This window comes from Macrotis lagotis, chromosome 6, assembly GCF_037893015.1.
Source record: "Macrotis lagotis isolate mMagLag1 chromosome 6, bilby.v1.9.chrom.fasta, whole genome shotgun sequence".
NCBI classification, from domain to species: domain Eukaryota; kingdom Metazoa; phylum Chordata; class Mammalia; order Peramelemorphia; family Peramelidae; genus Macrotis; species Macrotis lagotis.
In genome coordinates, this window is record NC_133663.1 from 167,304,837 (window position 1) to 167,325,093 (window position 20,257).

Here is a 20,257-nt window from a genome sequence, read left to right on the forward strand (position 1 = left end):
TGGAGTCACTATGGTTCACTCAATTCCCATAATTAACCACTTGCTGTTTTAAATGCCCTCAATTTCTTCATGTCTTAGAGATCCTGTGTTGATGACCTATATTTCTAGACCTTGGAATGTCATGCATCTGGCTGTTGTTTATTTAATACCATGTAATAACTTCCTCTTTCTAAAGATCCTTCTCTTTCTTCTGGCCTTTCACTATTGGAATCATTATCACAGCAGACAAATATACTTGGGCTAAAATATTCTGCCAGCATCACATTGTAGCCTCTGGCAAGACCTGGCCTGGTATTAGAATACATTTCTTCAGGCCATTTGTGTTCCTAATTCTAAAATTCTTCACTTCAAAGTTTGTTAAATTATTTCTAAGTGTGGACATATCTTCATTTACACCAAATTAGGTTCCTCTTCCTTAGATCCTCATACTTTCAAGCTGATATCTTGATCTTAGATCATTGTGAAGCACTTCTTTGCCCACATCCTGAGATTCTCCCACATCCTGAGGACCTGACGATGATTTTGTGACAAGGCAATATGAGTGATCTTTAATCTTCTAGCCCTGGATAGGCAGATGATATACTTAAGTCCCTAGATGCTGTTTTTTATCCTGAAGAGCTTTATTACTGAATTAATCTACAGCTTTGCATCCCACTTTACTTACACCTCTACTGAAATAAATATTCAATATTTGTTGATTTACTTCTGTGTTAGAACCGTTGTTAGGGACGGCTAGGTGCCACAGTGGATAGAGCACCGGCCCTGGAGTCAGGAGTACCTGAGTTCAAATGCAGCCTCAGACACTTAATAATTACCAGGCTGTGTAGCCTTGGGCAAGCCACTTAACCCCATTGCCTAGCAAAAACCTAAAAAAAAGACTGTTGTGAGTGGGAATCTTTATCACCTGGTGCCCTTGAGCACCAGAATATTGTTTGACTAAGTGCCCCAGGAGTGGGAGTGGATTAGGGACTGGGAAGGATACTTAAGCACTTGTATTCTGGTGAATAAATAGAGACCTTGGTGTAAAAGGGAGAACCTGTCTTCCTTGTCTCCTGCTCTCTCAACACTCTCCTGGGAAAGTTAAGCAGAGTCCAGAAAGGGACTCAATATATGACATCTGAACAGGGACTCAACATTTGTGCATTCCCAACCCTGGACATTGATACTACTTGCAGCTGAAGAGAAAGGATAGAAACCTTTCTCTACCCCCACCATGAGGAGCAGTTTAATCATACAAATCAGATTGTCACTCTATTCATTTCTTCAAATTCCTGTGCTAGGACCAGCTTTCATAGTGCTTTTATATTTTCCTTCTTGGTGTTCATGTAAGTTTCTCTCTTAATAAACATTAGATGATTTCCTTTTTTTAATGAACACAAATCTATTGTTTGCATTTATGTATGAATGTATATATGTTTATATATATATGTATATATGTATGTATGTTTGTGTAAGTGTGTGTGTGTATGTATGTGTGAAATCTCATTCTGTACCTTGAATCCATCACTATGTTTATCATAAATCCTCTATAATAAAGAATGGTCATTGAAATGATTATAGTTCTTAACTGCTTTAATAGTTGCTTGTCTTTACAATTTTGTTGCTATTGTATGTTTTTCCTTCTCATACTGCTAATTTCATTCTATTCCAGTTTATAATTTCTTTATTAAAAGCTTTAAATCAGCTAGGTGACACAGTGGATAAAGCACCAGCCCTGGAGTCAGAAGGACCTGAGTTCAAATCTGCCCTCAGACAATAATTACCTAGCTGTTTGACCTTTGGCAAGTCACTTTAACCTCATTGCCTTGTAAAAACCAAAATTAAAAAAAAACTTTAAGTCTCAGATCCATTTTCTATGAAACTCAAAATTCTTCCTCTTCTTTTCTTCCCCCATTTCTCCCTTTAGTGTTTGTCACAGAATTCTAGCTAGCAACCATGTGCACACACACACGAACACACACACACACACACACACACACACACACACGAATACATAAACAAAAATATATATATATATATAATGTAATCAATATCGATTTCTCTGTGTAAATGTTTATATATGCATGTGCATACATGGATATATGTTTCTATACACACATATACATAAATGTATTTATATAAAAATGGAACATTAGTTTTGGTAGTATAACAACACGTTTACATTTTTTTACTAGAGTAAAAGGTATTAGACATAGGTTTTGAACCCACGTCTTTTTGACTGTAAGACAAACTGACACATACTTGCTTTATGACCCTGAGCAAATCATTTAAATTCTCAGTGCTGTAGTCAACTCTTTAAGACTAAGTTGCAAAAAAAAAGACTAAGTTGTAGAGAAGGTTTAATCTGCACTGATTGAGTTTTCTCACCTAAGAATTCCCAACCAAGAGAATCACAGATCTAATTCTTATTTCCTATATAATATATTTGAGACAAAAATGTTGCATAATGCATAGAAGTGGTTTCAGAATTAGTAAAGAATCATACTCAGCTTCATCATACTTTAACTTCATCCTTTTGCTGTTGTTGTTAACTATTTTTTTTTTGTGTTCAATTTTTTGGAGAATTTTCTTGGCAAATGTACTGTAGTGGTTTGCCAAAACCTTCTCCACTTTTCACAGATGAGGAAACTGAGGCAAATAGGTAAAATGATTTATTCAGGTCACATTGCTAGTAAGTGTCTGAGAGCAGATTTGAATCAGGGAGATGAGTTCTTAACTCAAGTCCTTGCATCTATCTTTTGTGTCACCTACTGCCCTCATGGGGATTTTAGTCATGTCCAACTCCTAACATCTCTCAAAGTCTAAGTTAAAGAATATTTGCTGATTTGTATTCACAGAAGGTCTTTCACATTGACTGATGAAATAATGGATTTGGATCTATATATTTTAGAGAAACATCACAATTTCATTTTTGGGAGTCAAGTCTTAGATAAGAAAAACATTTTAATTCTTGAACTGGGGAATTGATCCCCCTTATATAGATAAACATATTTTCCAAGATTCTATGTTTGTCCTGGCTTGGACTGCATCTTTAATTTACTGGAGTTTATGTCTCTGCTGTAACTTCACCTTTTATGAATAGATGAAGTCTGAAAAAAGCCCAAGGGAATTTCTGCTAAGATTACAGTTCCTCCTGGGAATGAAATGTAAGGTAAATCACTCAGTGTATTCAATTGATACAACAGGGTAAATAGTTTTTAGGCATAATAAAGTTAATTACAAGAATGTATCTTATCTGTGAAAGAAATCTGGTATAGATTCATTTGTTCCACCAGGAAGCTGCTTTGTGGTATCAATATAGATGATTTAAGGCAGAAAAAGAGGACCAAGACTTTGGATTCAAAGATTTAAAAACATTCATATACACACAAATACACACACACATACACACACACACACACAAAATCAAATGACCCTCTAAGAACAAATTTTGTCCCCATCATTCCTATCTCTGCCAATAATACCAACATTTCCCTAGTCACTTAGACTTGAAAACTTCATTTTTTTCTCCTTTGCCTCCTAAAACCAGTAAGTCAAGTTTCATCATGGATATGAAATTTTGATTTTGAATCAGAGTTAACATATCAGGAGACCCCCATGTCCCTACCTGTCATTTTAAAACTTTATTTAGCAAGATCAAAACCAACAAAGTATCCAATGATGTTTGTTTAAAAATGATGCTATTATTATCACTAAAGAAATTCCATGGAGCATTCAGAAATCCCTCAGAAGCCTTTATTGCATGCTAAGTCCCCGAGTGAAGGATTTGGGAGATGAAAATTACTTTTGGCTTTTGGCAAAGATAGCCTCTAGGGGAAAATGAAGTAGAGAACAGAAGGCCAGTGATGAATTTCACAGATCCACGGGGTGCCCTCACACCCTAACCCCTGTGGTTTTGCATCTGGACATAAATCCTGTTGTATAAAGTAGAAACTCCCATCTGTGGCTCCTTCTGAATTTTCTGATCACAACTCTTCAATGGGAAAACAACAAATAAGAAAATTCCACCTCCATCTGCTCTCTCAGCTGCAGTTCCTTTTCTTTCCAGAATTCTCTTTAACTGTCAAATCAATGCAGAACCATTGGATGCATCAGGTCCCATGACAACTACAGACTTAAAAAACTGCTGATAAAAAACAGCTAAGGGGAAGAAGTAGTTGACCCAAGGTATACCTAGTTTTAAGCAAACAATAAAAGAATATCTGAATTTGAATCTTTAATTTGAAAGTAATCATTTTCTTAGCAAAACTACAAACCATATTTTTCAGAAAGCCCAACCCAAATCTTACAATCATTTTTTACTCATATCTCTTTCAAGCCTCCATATTCAGTCTGCCCAAAAACTTGTTGATTCTTCCTTTGAAAATCTCTATCTTTTCTATTTTTTTCTCCATCCACTGCTACCATCAAAAAATCCATATTACCTGCTGCTTGGCATATTCCTTAATCTTTGTACCTTCCTTATGAGATATCCTCAGTTTATGTTGTATACAATTTATTTGTACATAGTTGTTTGCATGTTAAGTTAGGCCTTAGATTGTGTGTTACTTGAGCACAGACTGGTTTTTATGCCTTTCTTTATATTTCCCCCATTTAACAAAGTAGGTGCTTAGTAAGAGCTTCTTCACTTGACTTAATTGACTTAATTTGTTTAGTTACTCTCTGGGTTTCTAGGTTCTCTTCCAATCCATCCTGCATAAGATTACTATCAGGATATTTTCTCTAAAATTATTTAAATCATTCTTGTCAAATCCTTTCAGGTCCATCTCTTTTGAGAAGCCTTCCTTGACTATTTCAGCCCTCTTTGATTTCTCTGTGCTTTGCATCCAAAAGTCATGTTGTGTTTGCCATACAGTTAAGTACTCATTCGTGTGTGTGTGTGTGTGTGTGTGTGTGTGTGTGTTTGTGTAATGTGCTTTATTTTTTGCTTCTGAGTTCAATAAATCATACAGCTGTGCTTTGTAAGAGAAGTAAGAGAAGCAAAGTCAGCATGATGCCCTGAAATAAAAGATGGCATGATGGCAAGAACTTGCTAAACCTAAATATTTTCTTCAGCAGACTATTCAACTAGACCTGGCTCTTTCCCACTATTCCTTGTTCAATTTGTTTATCCTGCTGATGGTTTTGCTTTATGCTTTTTGTCCTGCCTTTTGCTTTATTCAGGACTGATATCTAAGTCTGCTGTTTATCATAGCTGACACACTGAGTCTTGTTTCCAGTTCACTCTTCTTATTCTCAGGCTAAGATACAAATCTGCTAAACGTCCCAGTTTTACCACTTATTATCTATGTGACTATGGGCAATTCGTTTATTGACTCTAGACTTCATCTTCCTTCATTAAAAAAACAAATGAGGAAGATAGACTGTATGACCTTAGAGGGTCTTTTCAGTTTCACTGAGGCACCATGGTATAATAAAAAGTGTTGTTTCTGGAATCTGAAGTACTGTGTTCAAATTCTCTCTCTCTACCACTAGAATTTTGGAGAAATCTAGCTTGAAAAAATCTACTGTATGCTTTAAAACACTGCATAAAATAAAGTAATTTGTGTTCACTTCTAATAATTTTTACTAAAGTTAAAAATAAGAACTAGCACTAAAGACAACTAAAAGGTTAATTCAAATAATGAGGAAATCCCAGGTATGGAAATAGGCTGAAAGGATGAGCAATCTTCAGCTTGGCAAGATGAAGATGTGAGGACGTGATTAGAATCTATACAATGGTGTATAAAGCATACAAATCTCATTTCTCAATTTTCTGTTTATTAGAAATAGGAAGTATTCCTTGGACCTTGATAAAAACAGTTTTAAGACAAAAATGTCTGTACCTTTTATGGGGAATAGTATCCATAGTAACCTTATGAAAGAAGCAACATGGCCATTCACAGAGGTGTTATAAAGAAAACACTTTGTAAATCTGAAAAAATGGATATGGAAATGGGAGCAATCATTATGGAGGAAAAAAAACAGGAAATTATTAGCCTGCAGAACTGGATCTAGGACTTCTATGACTAATTAGCTGTGTTATCTAAGACTTATCACTTAAAAGAGATAGAGTAAATGGTCTCCATGGTCCCCTTATAGCTCTGAAATTCTAGGATTGTAAATTAAACTCTAGAAATCTAAGAAGTCATGCACACTCTTTTTAAGGGCCTGGTGTGGTATGTAATTCATGTATTTCTGGCAAATGATTAAAAATTTATGCAAAGGACAAGTTTCTCCATAAAAAGCCATTGAAGGAATGATGAAGATATTTTATTACATTGGGATATCTGAAGACATATCAAGAAGTTTTCCCCCACAAAACTTTCCTTCTTGTTGCTAGCATAGGCAGAGAATGATCTGTGGACCAATAAATTTGAAATATTTAATAACTGATCAATGTAGTGATCATCCATGATTTTAGAGGAGTGATGATGATGTATGCCATTCCCTTAACAGGGAAATGATGAATTCAAGATTCCAGATGAGAAATTCCTTTTTGGATATGGACAATGTGGTATTTTATTTTGCTTGCCCATGCATGTTTGTTCTAGAGGTTCTGTTTTAGTTTTCTTTTTTAATTGTGGAAATTGGGTAAACAGAGTAAAATGTGACTATTGTTGAAAATATAATCTCTTCCTATACAGTTTTGGACCCAGTTCACTTTATGTACCTGTCCAAGGCACATTTATTTCTTAATTTAATTTTTAATTGAGAAGCAAATCCCTTAACCCTATTTGCTTGGTTTCTTGATCTCTACAATGAATTGGAGGAAAAAAAATGACAAACCACCCTTGTACTTCTGCTAAGAAAACTCCAAATAAGGTCATGAAGAGTTGGACATGACTGAAAAACAACTGAATAACTATATTACCTGTGTATACATTGTACCAAAAAAACGTAAACTCCTTGAGAGCAGGGATTGTTTTAATTTTTATCTCAGTATCCTAGGCACCTAGATAATGTTTGTTAGAATGTTTTGTTAAATCAGTGTGCTTATATTATGGTGTCCTACATGAGACTATGATCATTGGGGAAGGAGGACAGTAGTGCTATGAGTCAAAAGAAGAAAATCAAAACAGTATAATTTATTTCTCAATTTGTCGTTACTGCTCTTTCAAAGCTATCATTTTCTGCTGTGCAAAATAGTTAGATAAGGGTAGCTATTTTTCTTAGCAAAAGGAATTGGCCATTTAAACATTCTTTCCTTCCCTGAAACAGAAAAGCACAAGTTATGTGCTAGTTTCTTCTCAGTCAATATAGTTAGTTATATAAGCCCCAAGGGCATTCCAAACATTTAAAGAATTCATTTCCTTTTTTAAAAAAAGAATGATTATTAAATCTAGTACCTAGTTATACAATATTTTCATTTCAGATGCTATGGGACACATTCTAAAAAGAGGTTTCTTTGGCACATTTTGACTTTAGAGAAGGAAAAATTTCTTCCTAATTAGAGCTACTGCAAAGTAGAGTGGGTGTCCTCAGGAAGTGTTTCCCAGTTAGGCAGGAGTACCTTCCAGACATTGGGGATAGATCATGAAAGGGTAAAGCTTCTCCTGAACTAAAACTCTCCCTCTGCTAGTTCACCATTTGTATCTTCATCCAGTTCAATTCCAACTGACTCAAGATTTATTATTTAGATTTTTTAAATGATGAATTTATTCCTTATCTATAAACATGAACATTTTCTTATCCAAGAAAGGTTTCAAGGAACAGTGAAATGGTCAATTTACTTGGAATGCAGAAGTTATAAAGGAAAAATGATGTGAAATATATCTGGAAATGTATGCTGGAGTGAGTCAATAAGCATTTATTAAACATCTGATATGTGCCAGATACTGTGTTGAGCATTGAGAGAGTGAGGTTGTGTAGCATTTTAAATGGTAATGTGAAAATTGTATATCTGTTGTTCTAGAAGAGAAAGGGGAACACTGAAATTATTAGAAGCAGGTAGTGTCACGGTCATGCCTATAACTAATTTGAGAAGTTTTGAGGAGGATCCATTGGAGAAGGGAGAGATTGGAAACAGGGAAGCCAATGAAGAAAAATGTTTAGTTGAGAGGTGAAAAAAATCTGAACTAATATCATGGTTGTGGAGGAGGGAGAAAGAAACAAAGATGAAAGATCTTGTGAAACATATTATGAAAGTGGGCAGTGAGGTGGGGCAGTGGACAGAGTGGGGTCTGGAGTTAAGAATACCCATCTTCAGCTTCAAATCTGGTCTCAGACACTTACTTGTTATGAGATCCTGAGGACCCTTTTTGCCTCAGTTTTCTCATTTGTAAAATAAGTTGGAGAAGGGAAGGGCAAACCACTCAGGTAACTTTGCCAAAAAAAAAAAAACCCAAATAGGACTTAACTGAAATGACTAAACAACAGCAATAAAAATTATGAAAGTAGAATTAGGAAGCCTTGGTGAGTGATTTCATTCAGGAGACAAATCAAGGAGGATGCTAAGGTTATGAACCTAAATGGAAATAGGGAAGTTCAGAGGAAGAGCTAATTTAGGGGGGAATGGTGAATTCCAATTTCAATATGTAGAATATGACAAACATCGTGTATGAATTCATTTATAGCTTTTTACCAATTACATAATCAATGGGGCTAAGTTTATTATGTTCAGAGCATAGTTATCACTAAAATAAAAATCATTCAGCCCTGTACCTAAGTTTTAAGCTTCAATAGATTTGTGTTACACAAGTATGATGGGTATAAAGAAATTTTGAAGAACAAATAAAGATAATGATTTACAGCTCAAAGCCACACAGATGGGAGAAAGGGAAGATCTGTATCATGTAAAACAGAAAACTAGCTAATTAGCACTGGAACTAGAACTGATGATCTTAAATTTGAATTTATAGATAGAGCATGCACTAGCCAATTAACACCAGGACTGTGCTTAATGTCTCAGCTTGATTTGAAGACTATTTATATGACTTCATCTAAAGCAAATGATGCTAACAAAGTTTAGACAGATAGACTCTTTTGACAAGATTTTGAGATAGCTATGAAACATTTAGGTGAATATTCCTTTCATAGGAAGTTGTTGAGAGGGAACTAGGGAATTCAGGCATTAGATTGGGGCTGAACATCTAGATTTAGAAGGCATCTGCTTAGAGATGATGATTGAATTCATCCAAACTGATGTGATTATAGGATTTAAAGAGTGAAAAGAAGAGGCCCTAAGGACAAAACCTACAACTAGGGGTAGGAAGTACATAATCATCCAACAAAGGAGACTAAGTAGGATAATCACAAAATCCAAGGGAGGAAAGAGTTATTAAGAAAGTCAACCATATTCTTTACTGAAGATGAGTCAAGAAGGATGAAGAATTTAGCATTTAAAGCATTGTTGAGAACCTTGCAGTAAGAATTTTACCTGAATAATAGTTAGAAAGCAGATTAACCAGGAATCAAAAAAGTGAAGCTTTTCTGATGGTTTTTCATCACATTTTAGAGTTTTAATTAATCTTTGACTTCTCAGACACTTTTGAAAGCTGTTGTACAGTCATTTCATTTGTGTTTGAATCTTCATGACTCCATTTGGGAAAGATACTGGAGAGGTTTGACATTTCTTTTACCAGCTTATTTTAGCCATGAGGAAACTGAGGCAAACAGGATGCCCTCCAATGGTGACACAGCTAGTAATTGTCTGAAGCAAGATTCGAGGTAGAGTCTTCCAGACTCCAGGACTGGAGCTTTATTCACTGTGCTTCCTAGCTGCCTCTTGACCAGTATTCTCTCTCCTCTGTTGGCTTCCATGACACCATGAAATTGCCACTTTCCTTCTACCTTTCTGTCCACTGCAACATTGCTGGAATATCATTTACATCTTTTTCAGGTCTAGTCTGAGCACTCTTAAAATTTAGGACTTTCTGCCTGTAAAGTCTTTTCTATGTCTATTACATCACTTAGCTAACATGTTGAGGGCAGAAATATTATCCTTTTTATCATTTCTTGGTAAATGGTTAATGTTAAATTATTGTTTGTTGTTGTTGCTGAATGAATTGTTAGCTGGTTGTGATTTGGGGAGACTAAATCCCCTTATGAAATAATCTGCTGTTACAGGGATTGCAATTATGTGTTGGAGAAAGAAGCAATGAGCCTGATGAAAACAAAAATCCTTTGAAATATTATAGAGAAACAAATGATGTCAGAGTCCAAGAATCTCCCATAGAAAGTGATGTTCTCCTAAACGACTGTGGAATATCAACTTATAGAGAGTGTATCTCTTTTCATCATATAGCTGGGAGTGGTCCTATAGACAATAGTATGAACTACTCCATTTGTGCTACAGGAGGACTGGGCAGGATATTCCTGCACACACACAGAAACATAACTACTCTGGAAATTTAAAGAAACAAAAGAAAGAAATAAAGAAAAAAAAACTCTTTTTGGTCTTAGTCCAGAGAATGAAATTAAAATCAGATTCATGTCAAAGTTACTACACACCCCAGACCCTGCTTGTATAAAAGAATACCTTTCTAAATTAGTGTTCAAAGAAAGAGCCAGGTGAGAGCAACCACTGAATCCAAATTGCTTGTCACCCCTTGAGAGAGCAGTTCCCCCAGCAGTAATTGAAGATCTCAGAGCAATTGCATTTAAAGTCAACTATTATCTAAACAGGCAGCTTCATTCTGAGTCAGCACAGCAGCCATTCTCTCATTAGCCTGGACTTCCTTTGTCCCTAGTGGTTAAAGGAAAATAGAGAAAAAATACAGATAAAGTTTATTTTCATGGATATTAGCTATTTTTATACAGTGGACTTTGTATAATTTCTGTTTATTATGAATACTAAATCACAACAACAGGGGCTTTCTTTGGCTTCTTGACAATTGTACTTCACATAAGACCATTTTGAAATCAAAAGAGACCCCCCAAATTCACATATTTATAATGATTTGCTTGGGCTTAGAGGTATTTTCATAGCCTAACAGTTGGACTTAATAGGGTCTCTAGACTAAGACCCCTGGGAATCCATGGGGTGGAGGAGACAGGGAGAGAAGTAAAGAAATTAAAATAAAACACTTACATTGTTCCCAAGGCCAATTTCTATGGTTTGATGAAGCTCCAGGGAAGGTTGTCTAAGTCAACTCTTCCATGAGACTGTCAGTGATATCCCAGTAAATGGTTAACTGTCTCTCTAGTGGGAAAAATGTGTATGTATGTATATATATATATATATGTATGTATGTATGTATATACATACGTATATAAACATATATAAAGCCCTGATATATGTAGCCAGATTTCTGAGATATAATACAGCTCATAACTGGAAAGTTAGCAGGAAACTTTTGTAAACCATTCCTGTAGGAGCTAGCCTCAGCACCCTCTGAAATTTCACTACTAAAATTTGATTTATTTAAGGGTCAAGTGCAGTTTCAGATTAGAATACAAATACATTCCATCTGGATCTTAAAAGACAGGTAGCAATTGATCAGATTGGTGGGGCAGAGATTTGGAGTGAAGCTAATTTAGAGATAACAACAAACCAAAAAAAATTAGCCCTTTAAAATGTACAAACCATTTAACTTATTGGATAACATTGCTATATAAGGCAATATAAAATATTCCCTATCCCTATCAATGAAGCTCAGAAAAAGTAAGAATCATATAACTAGAGTCAAAGTCAGAATATGAACCCATGTTAGTTTTAAAGTTGTCTTATTTGTCATATAGCTATGTGAATTTCTTTCTTTTCCTTTTCATGAATTTTTAAGGTGTTTGCATAACCCTGGTGTTTAGTTTAACAGTGCTAGCTCTCTTTTTTTTCTTCCCTCCAAAAAATAAGTAGTAATTCACAACCCCTTGGAATAAATTAAGTGTAGGAAGGCAAAAAGTCCACAGATTTGATGTGTTCAAAAACAGCATCTCATTCCACACTCTGGAAAATCACCTTTTTATTATGAGAAAGTAATACATTTTATCATTTTTCCTTTGGAATCTTGATTGATCCCAACAGTGACCAAATTATGTCTTTCAAAGGTTTTTCATTTTTTGAAATTTCATTATTGTAAAAGTACAAATTATTCCTCTGGTTATGTATTTTTCATTTTGCATCAATCCATACAAAATCTTCCCAAGTTTCTTTGAAATTGCTCATTGCATCTTTGCCTAAGAACAATGAATATACATTATGTTCAAGTGCTATAGCTTGTTTGGTCATTTCTCTTCTGATGAATACTCCTTTTGTACAATTCTGGAGCAGTAGGTGGTGTAATAGATGCTAGTCCTGTAGTTTGGAAGACCTACATTCAAATATGGTCTCAGACCCTTACTGTGTGACCCAGGGCAAACCATTTATGCTGTTTGCCTTGGTTTCCTTATATGTAAAATGAGTTAAGAGAAGGAAATGAAAAGAAAATTCCAAATGAGGTCATGAAGAGTCAGACCCAATTGAGAGAAATGAACAAAGGGCACAGTTTCAGATTACTTTCTAGAATGACCATATCAATTCATAGCTCCTTTATCTGTATATCAATCTTCCCAAGTCCCTTTAAAAATTGTCATCTTTGTTAATCTGTAGTGAAAAGTCAAACCTTAAAAATAAACATTATTGAAAAGCAAATATGAATGTAATAGTTGTTGATTACTTGAATATTTTCCTTCTTCCTATGAGCAGCTCATTCATTATAAAGTTTACACTTTATTGGGGCAAGGCAATGCATGCAGGAAGTTGTGGTCAGTGAAAGGCATTTGTTTTATGAAGTCCCAAGGATGGCAAGTTTCTATAAAGGACAGTCAATTATTTTGATTATTATGCCCATAACAATAGGTTGATGGGAAGAAGCAAGAGGGAAGGAGAGAATTCAGGCATGAAAGCAGGCAAATAGCAAGATCATGTGGAATAGTAATTGATTGGAGGGGGTATGATAGTGATTCATGGTCCAGAGCTTCAAACATTTTAGTAGATACAGTAGACTAAGTGGTTTAATTTGCCCTCACTCAATCATCAATCAAAATCTTTGAGATAGGCCTCAAGTAAGAGATATAGTCATAGAGCTTCTCAAAGGGTTTATTGGCATGAATATTATAGATCCAGAGTTTGGAGGTCTATGTCTTGACTGAGGAGTGCTGGTCTAAGTGAGAAGTGGGTTTACAGCAGCATCTAGGTAGCAAGATGGACTGGTTAGATGTCTAGATGGCATTTAAAACTGAAATAGGAAGCTGAATACTCATACATAAATAGCTAAATATAGTTAAGATTTTACCCCTTATTATTATTATTAGTAAGGAATTGCCAGTCTCCCATCAAGTCCAATAAAGTTTAGATCTGTCATAAATTTGGTCATAAGGACTAGGATTCATTATATAAAACCTGGAAGTTAGATTGCCAAGCCATTTATTATTTTCAAAACATATCCCCTCTTGGATGTCTTTGAGATCAACTACAGGTAATATAATTGCACCTTTAATTGGATGCTTAACGTATGATTTATTCAAGTTGTACTATATTGATTTAGACTGATTTTCACAGACTATTAGTGATAAAAGGGATCTTAGAATTAAACTATTCCAATTCTCACATTTGAAAGATAAAGAAACTAAAGGTTACAGAGGTTTGGTTCCTTGATCTATGTCACATCACTAATAAATGCTAGCAGAACTTCAAAATTAGCTCTTCTCTCCATCCAACTTGTGTTCTTTTCATCATGTTTGTTCCTATTGTTTTTTGTTGGTTTGAATTCCAATTGAGTTATTTATCTCTTTGTAGGCTCTACTACTTTGGACAGATTTTTATTTTTTGATTTTTGCAAGGCAATAGGGTTAAGTGACTTGCCCAAAGTCACACCGAGTGTCCTCTCTTCATATCCTCAAGCTATTTTTTTAAATTAATGTGCCCTATCTTTCCAAATTGTATTGTCTTCAATGGCAGGATGTACACACACACACACACACACACACACACAACACACACTACACACTTTAGATCAGGGCCATTCAAAATGTGACTTGCCTGTGGGTTTATTAAATGTATCAGTAAACAAAGCTGAGCTACTGAAGAGCTCTCACGAAAATGGCAAATCAAAATATATTGTTTAGTGATTCAATAAAAACTTTTAAAAGTAAGCTTGGATAGCCCTGCTTTACACACACACACACACACACATATTTCTTCAGATGTATATAATTTTATATATTTTACATATTTTATAATTATATACAGCTTATAATTTTATACAATATATTTGCAAAGCATGTACAATTTAATATATGTATACATATTTGAATAGATTGTATATACACATGTACATACACACATATACATATATATATATACATATACAGCCACACATACTTTCATCAGTTTCCATTTTCAGAACCAAATAAATTGTCTGCATAAAACAGGTTATCAATATATTTTATTGATTGACTAATTTGTTTAAAAATGTGCCATATATTTTTAAGATATATTTTTTCTTGTTCATGCAACTTTCTTTTAAACAATTTATTTCATGATATTAACTATAATAATGAAAGTATATTTAGTTATTTCTGATTTTTACATAAAGGGCAATGTTTATAAACATGTACTCCAAATGTTATATCTTTGAGCTAAGTAATGATGAAAGATGTCTAGAAATGGTTGTATTAACCTCATTTTTTGGAGGATCATGAAGTAGAGAGTAAATCTGCAATTTCATTAATATTGAGAATTCCTAATGAATAAACTCCCCCTACCAATACAAATCATTACTTTCTCCACTATTTATAGTCTTAGACATTTGCCTGTGGGCTCTGAGAGGTTAATAAAAGGTCACATACACTGAGGAAGGTATTAGAGGCGATACTGAATCTGACTATACCCATGCTGCCAGATTGACTCTCATAATAGCATCAGAAAAAAAGACAAAATTTCATATTAAAATAAAGACTATTTTAAATAGTTCTCTACTAAAAATAAAATCTTTGATCCTTAGCTCAAATGTACAATCTCTTTCTTCTCATCCATAATTGTGAGTCATTTATAATTGCTGTTGTACCATATTTTGTTTCCTTTTGACTTTGCTATCCTTTCAACAATGTGTTTTATAGGGCTAAATTATAACAAATTATAAATTGTATTAATATGGCTAAATATAAATTGTATTTATATGGCTACATCATAAAGGAGTATCACTTCACAGAGTTTTGTACTAATGCCTTTGGAGAAATAAAGTGGAAAAGTAGCAGTCTCCCAGTGTTCAACAGGAATACTCCACTCTAACTGCACTAGTTTTCACACAAGTATATAATTCAATCTCCTTAAGAGGAGAGAGAAATCTAAAGAGATGAAAATTGTCTTAGCTTTCACCTAAACCACTTGCTGGACAGCATTTGAGAACTATCTAAAAAAAATTCCATTCCTTTTCTTAATAAAACACGATAAATTCCCTTCTTTAGCATTTTTAAAATTAGTTTTTAAATCCATAAACTCATAAAACCCATGACTTTTAATCTAAGAAACCATAATTATGACCACACTCATGTATAGATATTTATGTGTGTATATATAATATATATTATATATATTTTAAAAATACATTTTTTATTTGTGTGTCCCCTTTTGATATATTTTTGTTCCATAGATTTTTTTTCGTTTTTGGATTTTGTCTCTTTTAGTCCCCTAAAGTCCTCCTCTAATGTTGCAACAAGAAGTGGAAGCAAACTCTGTTGTTTTGAGATGATATAGGTCTTATACTGAGAATCATCAACTTGCTAATCACAAATTCATGATTGCTCTAGAACATCAAATTTCCACAATAATTCAATTTTAATGAACCCAGTTTTATATTGTGAGGCTATGTATAATGTAATAAGTCAAATTCTATGGTAATAATCATCTTTTACAGTTTTCTAGATATATTCATAGTGAATAAATAGTGAAACTAGTGAAAAAAATAAAAGAAAAACTAAATAAGTGACTTCAAGAGACTAGCTTGTTGGTGGTCGTCCAGGTGCTGTAACCAACTCTGTGATCTTATACAAGTCACTTCATAGGCACAGGTTTCATTTTCCTCATTTAGACCAGGGATCTGTAAACAATGGCCTAAAGGGAATTCTGTCCAGTTTTATTTTTGTACAGGCTATAAGATATGATTTTTTTCTAACATTTTAAAGTTGTATTGAATTAAAAAATTTAGAAAGTATTTTTAGCTAGCTGGCTCCATAAAAACTGTCTGTGTGCCAGATTTGGCTTTCTCCTGTAGGTTGCCAACCCCATAGTAAGATGACTTCAAAAGAATTTATTATCTTTGTGATTTTATGACGATATCATGCTACAAATTTGTCTAAATTTGCTTACTGAGAGAAAGATTTGGTGCATAAGGTATCAGATCAATCTCCAAGCAACAAAACAATAAGGAAAATAATTCATGCCTTCAAGGAACTTGCATACTATGGGAAGGAGAGTGTTACCACTTACAGTATGGATTACCCAGAATGGTTTAAAGAACCATTATAAGAAACCATAATGAGGAGTAATAAGCATCAAGATCTGCTGGTATATTCAGAGAATGAAGGTAGGGGAGGTAGAAAGGTGAGAGGTAAGAGGAGAGAGCAGGGATAGAATAGAATAGAAATGTCAAAGATAGACTGCCTTCCTGAATGTGACCAAAATCAAATTAAAATGTAATTGGAAAAGGAAAAAAATAAATAAAAATAAGAAAACACTGATAATGGTTTAGAGGACTCCATTTTTATTTGAGTTAGTTACACTAATGGAGTTGAAAAACATACTCATGCTGTGCAGACATCCAGTAGAATTGTGGAGAGGGGAGTTCCCTATGAGCAACCATTGCTATCTAGCAGGGCTGCAAAGAGTGTTTTGTGTAGAGTCTTTGCATCAGTTCATGTAGGTCTTTCCATCTTTTTCTGAAACCATCCTACTTGTCATTTCTTATATCAGAATAGTATTCCATCATAATCATACAATACATTTGATCAGGCATTCCTCAATTGTTGGACATCAACCTCAGTTTCCTATTCTTTGTCACCACAAAAAGAGTTACTATAAATATTTTTGTATATATATATATATATATAAGTTCTTTTCCTTTTCTTTTGATCTCTTGTGAAGAGTCTTAATGTGAGACAAGTACCAAGAAGCCACACTAGGGATATATCTAACTGAAACACTAGCAAGGGCAGTATTCTGATTGGATGAAACTATAAAGACTTTCAGGGGAGGCTTGCATCTGTGTTGCTATTATTTTCCAAGGGTTATGATGATAATCCTTTTTTTAAAAAATTATATAAATATTTTATTTGTTTTCAATTATATCCAAAAGTAGTTTATACCTATCCTTTTTATGGCAAGGTTTTGAATTTTACACTTTTTTTCTAAACCCCCCCTTCCCCAACTCTCATAGAAGGCAATCTGATAAGCTTTACATTGTTTCCATGCTATGCATTGATCAAAATTGAATGTGTTTAGTGAAAAAAAAATCCTTGAGGAAAAAAAATAAAATATTAGAGATAGCAAAATTATCTAATACATAAGACAACTTTTTTTGTTTAAACTCCACAGTTCTTTCTCTGGATACAGATGGTATTAACCATCACAGATGCCCTAAAATTGTCCCTGATTATTGCACTGATGGAATGAGCAAGTCCATTAAGGTTGATCTGATGACAATCCTAACCATTTTAATTGATCTGTAAATAAATATGTTCATTTTTTTAAACTTGGGAACCAGATATTTGTAAGAGGATTTGGTGCAATATCTTTAGAGATGGAAATATTAAGTCCCCAGATTTTGTGGGTGGGAGCAATCACTAAGGCAATGCCAATAAAGTCAACATGGAAATGCAACACAATTTTGGTCAAATGATGGTCAATGTCTGCAACATACTGGGAAAAAACAAAGGGTGCAGCTTCTGAGAACAGTTGGTATACTTTTTAAAAAATGGAATATTCTTTACAAGTGGTAAATACTTTCTCTTAGATCAAAATGTATTCATAAGTTCAAAATAATAAAACAACATTAATCAGAACAAAGCAAAGGTCATAAATTTAGTTTGTGGCAGCGTTTTGGACTGCTACTAAAAGTTGTTTTCCTGACCCACCAGTTCAGTTCTCTTTTCTTCCTGTTACATCTGGGGGGAAAAAAGAAAATAAGAAGACAAAACAATGAAAGAAACTTGCTTTAGTTTTAGCTTTCTCCATGATATTATTAGAGGAGCATTAGGAATTTCTGGAGAAAGGAAAATATGTTAGGAGATTTCAGTAAGCTAGCAAAAAACATCGTGGCTAATGGCACCCAGGGAAATTTTTTTGACAATCATTTATTGAATATTCCTTCATAAATGACATTACTTTTATTTATTAAAGAAATTTATAGTTAGATTTTACTTTAAAATATAAGAAAAATGAAATGTAAAATACCCTTTTTTGAGATTTTTAAAATGACTGGGCATATTCTTTATCATTGAATACATGATTATGAAGCCTTGATTTATATCTCATTTAAGATACTTACTAACAGTGCAATCTTGGGCAAATCACTGAACTTCTCTAAGTCTGTTTCCTTATTTGTAAGTAGGGATTAATAATATATTCTTAATGTGGTGAATTAAGCTCTATGAAAACCTTAAAATGAGGGCTTCCTTACTTATACAATCATTTATTCATACATTTGAGTAATTATAAATCAGTTATATCAGGACTCAAATAATCATAATCTCCCCCTTCTAACCCCCCCCCACACATTTTAAAGTACAGAGATATGAGCAAGAAAGAGTTATTTTTTAAGTTTTGAGCATACACCAACCAACTGGGAAATAATCTAAAATGTGTGAAGATTTTTTTAGCAATTAACTTCACATCATCTTTTTATAAAATAGTATTATCTTAATTTTTTCATAACACCTTGAATTTCTTAGTACTTGTCTGCTAGCTTGTACAAAATTTCTACAACAAACAATTTTGCTTATTTTCAACCATATTTTTGTAAAATTGGCATACCCAAGTCTTAACAAGTTTTTCTTTCCCAAGCATATATTCTTCTTGCTTAAGTGAACTGTGTTTTCATAGCCTGAAGGTAGGTGTTATAATCCTGTCAAATTTCACAAGTTCATTTGATGCCATAGGACATCAGTTGCTGGGAGACCTAGAGGAACATGGGAAATGATATGACTCTGTGAATGACATTCTGCCCTTGAATTAAGATTTAAAGCCATACCCTCCTATTTATCCACACCACTCATAACTGTTTTTGAAAATTGGATATCCTCATTAGAGCAACAGCAATAAAACAAACAAACACAAAATCACTAAAGTTCCTTTAAATTGTGCCTGCAATTTTTGCTGTTGAAATGATTCCAATAATGTCAATTTAGTCCAATGAAAATTCAGCTACAGACCTTTATACATTAAATAATCAAGACTGATTCCTTTATATAGAAACAGAAATCTGAGGTTAGCTTTTGGCATGTTTTCACTACTTGGGAGAATAAGTGACTATTCATTTGATAATATGGGATTGACCAAGTCTTTTCCCTTTCAAGGGCCTGTCTGTGTTCAGTGAACAGTGAACTGTTACTTTTACTCTTTGTATTAGCCTGGCATCATGGGATTTTATCTCAGTCAATTCAGGAAATTAGTTGAACCTCATGGGTCTTATTTTCAAAAGACAGATTTCCATATAGTTATTACTAAACAAGGGGGAAGTAATTTTTTTCAACTAAGAATTATTTAAGCTACTACTTTATGAGGCTATCTGATTCAGGCTTGTTTTATTTTTAAGACAGAAAATAGGAAATAATTCCCTGAATGAACTTTCAAAGGAGGCAATTAAAAGTCAATTGAGCCAATAAATATTTATTCCTTAACAGAAATGGTCAGATGTCACCAGAAATAGGTTTCCAGAATTTCCCATCCAAATTCATGTGTGTTATATATAAATATATATATATACAAATATATAGCTCTATGAATATATATAGTTATATAAAAATATATATGTATACTCCACATATCAACACTGATCAAGGGAATTTAATCTCTATGGATCTGTTTTACTATTGTAGTCCTAAATACAAAAGGAAAAAAGAATTTATATGTAATATGTAATATGCACATATGTTTGTGTATTGGTACATTGTGTACATGCATGCATGTATACTTGCATGAGTATTTGCATTAAAAATAACTCATATTGGGGCAACTTGGTGGTACAGTGGATAGAGCATCAGCCCTGTAGTCAGGAGTCCCTGAGTTCAAATCCTGCCTCAGACACTTAATAATTACCTAGCTGTGTAGCTTTGGGTAAGCCACTTAACTGCATTTGCCTTG

At 33.9% G+C, this 20,257-nt stretch overlaps 1 protein-coding gene and 1 long non-coding RNA gene across 3 annotated transcripts in view; one reads left to right on the forward strand and one right to left on the reverse strand.

Moving 5' to 3' along the window:
* The window catches only part of ITGBL1 (integrin subunit beta like 1), a 422,854-nt gene that overhangs the window by 16,000 nt on the left and 386,597 nt on the right, over positions 1-20,257 (forward strand). The window lies entirely within an intron of this gene.
* On the reverse strand, positions 3,715-19,061 carry LOC141491915 (uncharacterized). 2 transcript variants are annotated; one of them, XR_012469801.1, is made up of 3 exons: positions 18,929-19,061; positions 10,460-10,666; positions 3,715-4,060 (listed from the first exon to the last, which is right to left on the reverse strand). It is a non-coding gene; the product is annotated as an uncharacterized LOC141491915 (long non-coding RNA). The 2 variants fall into 2 exon arrangements; XR_012469802.1 differs by lacking the exon at positions 18,929-19,061 and adding an exon at positions 11,012-11,115.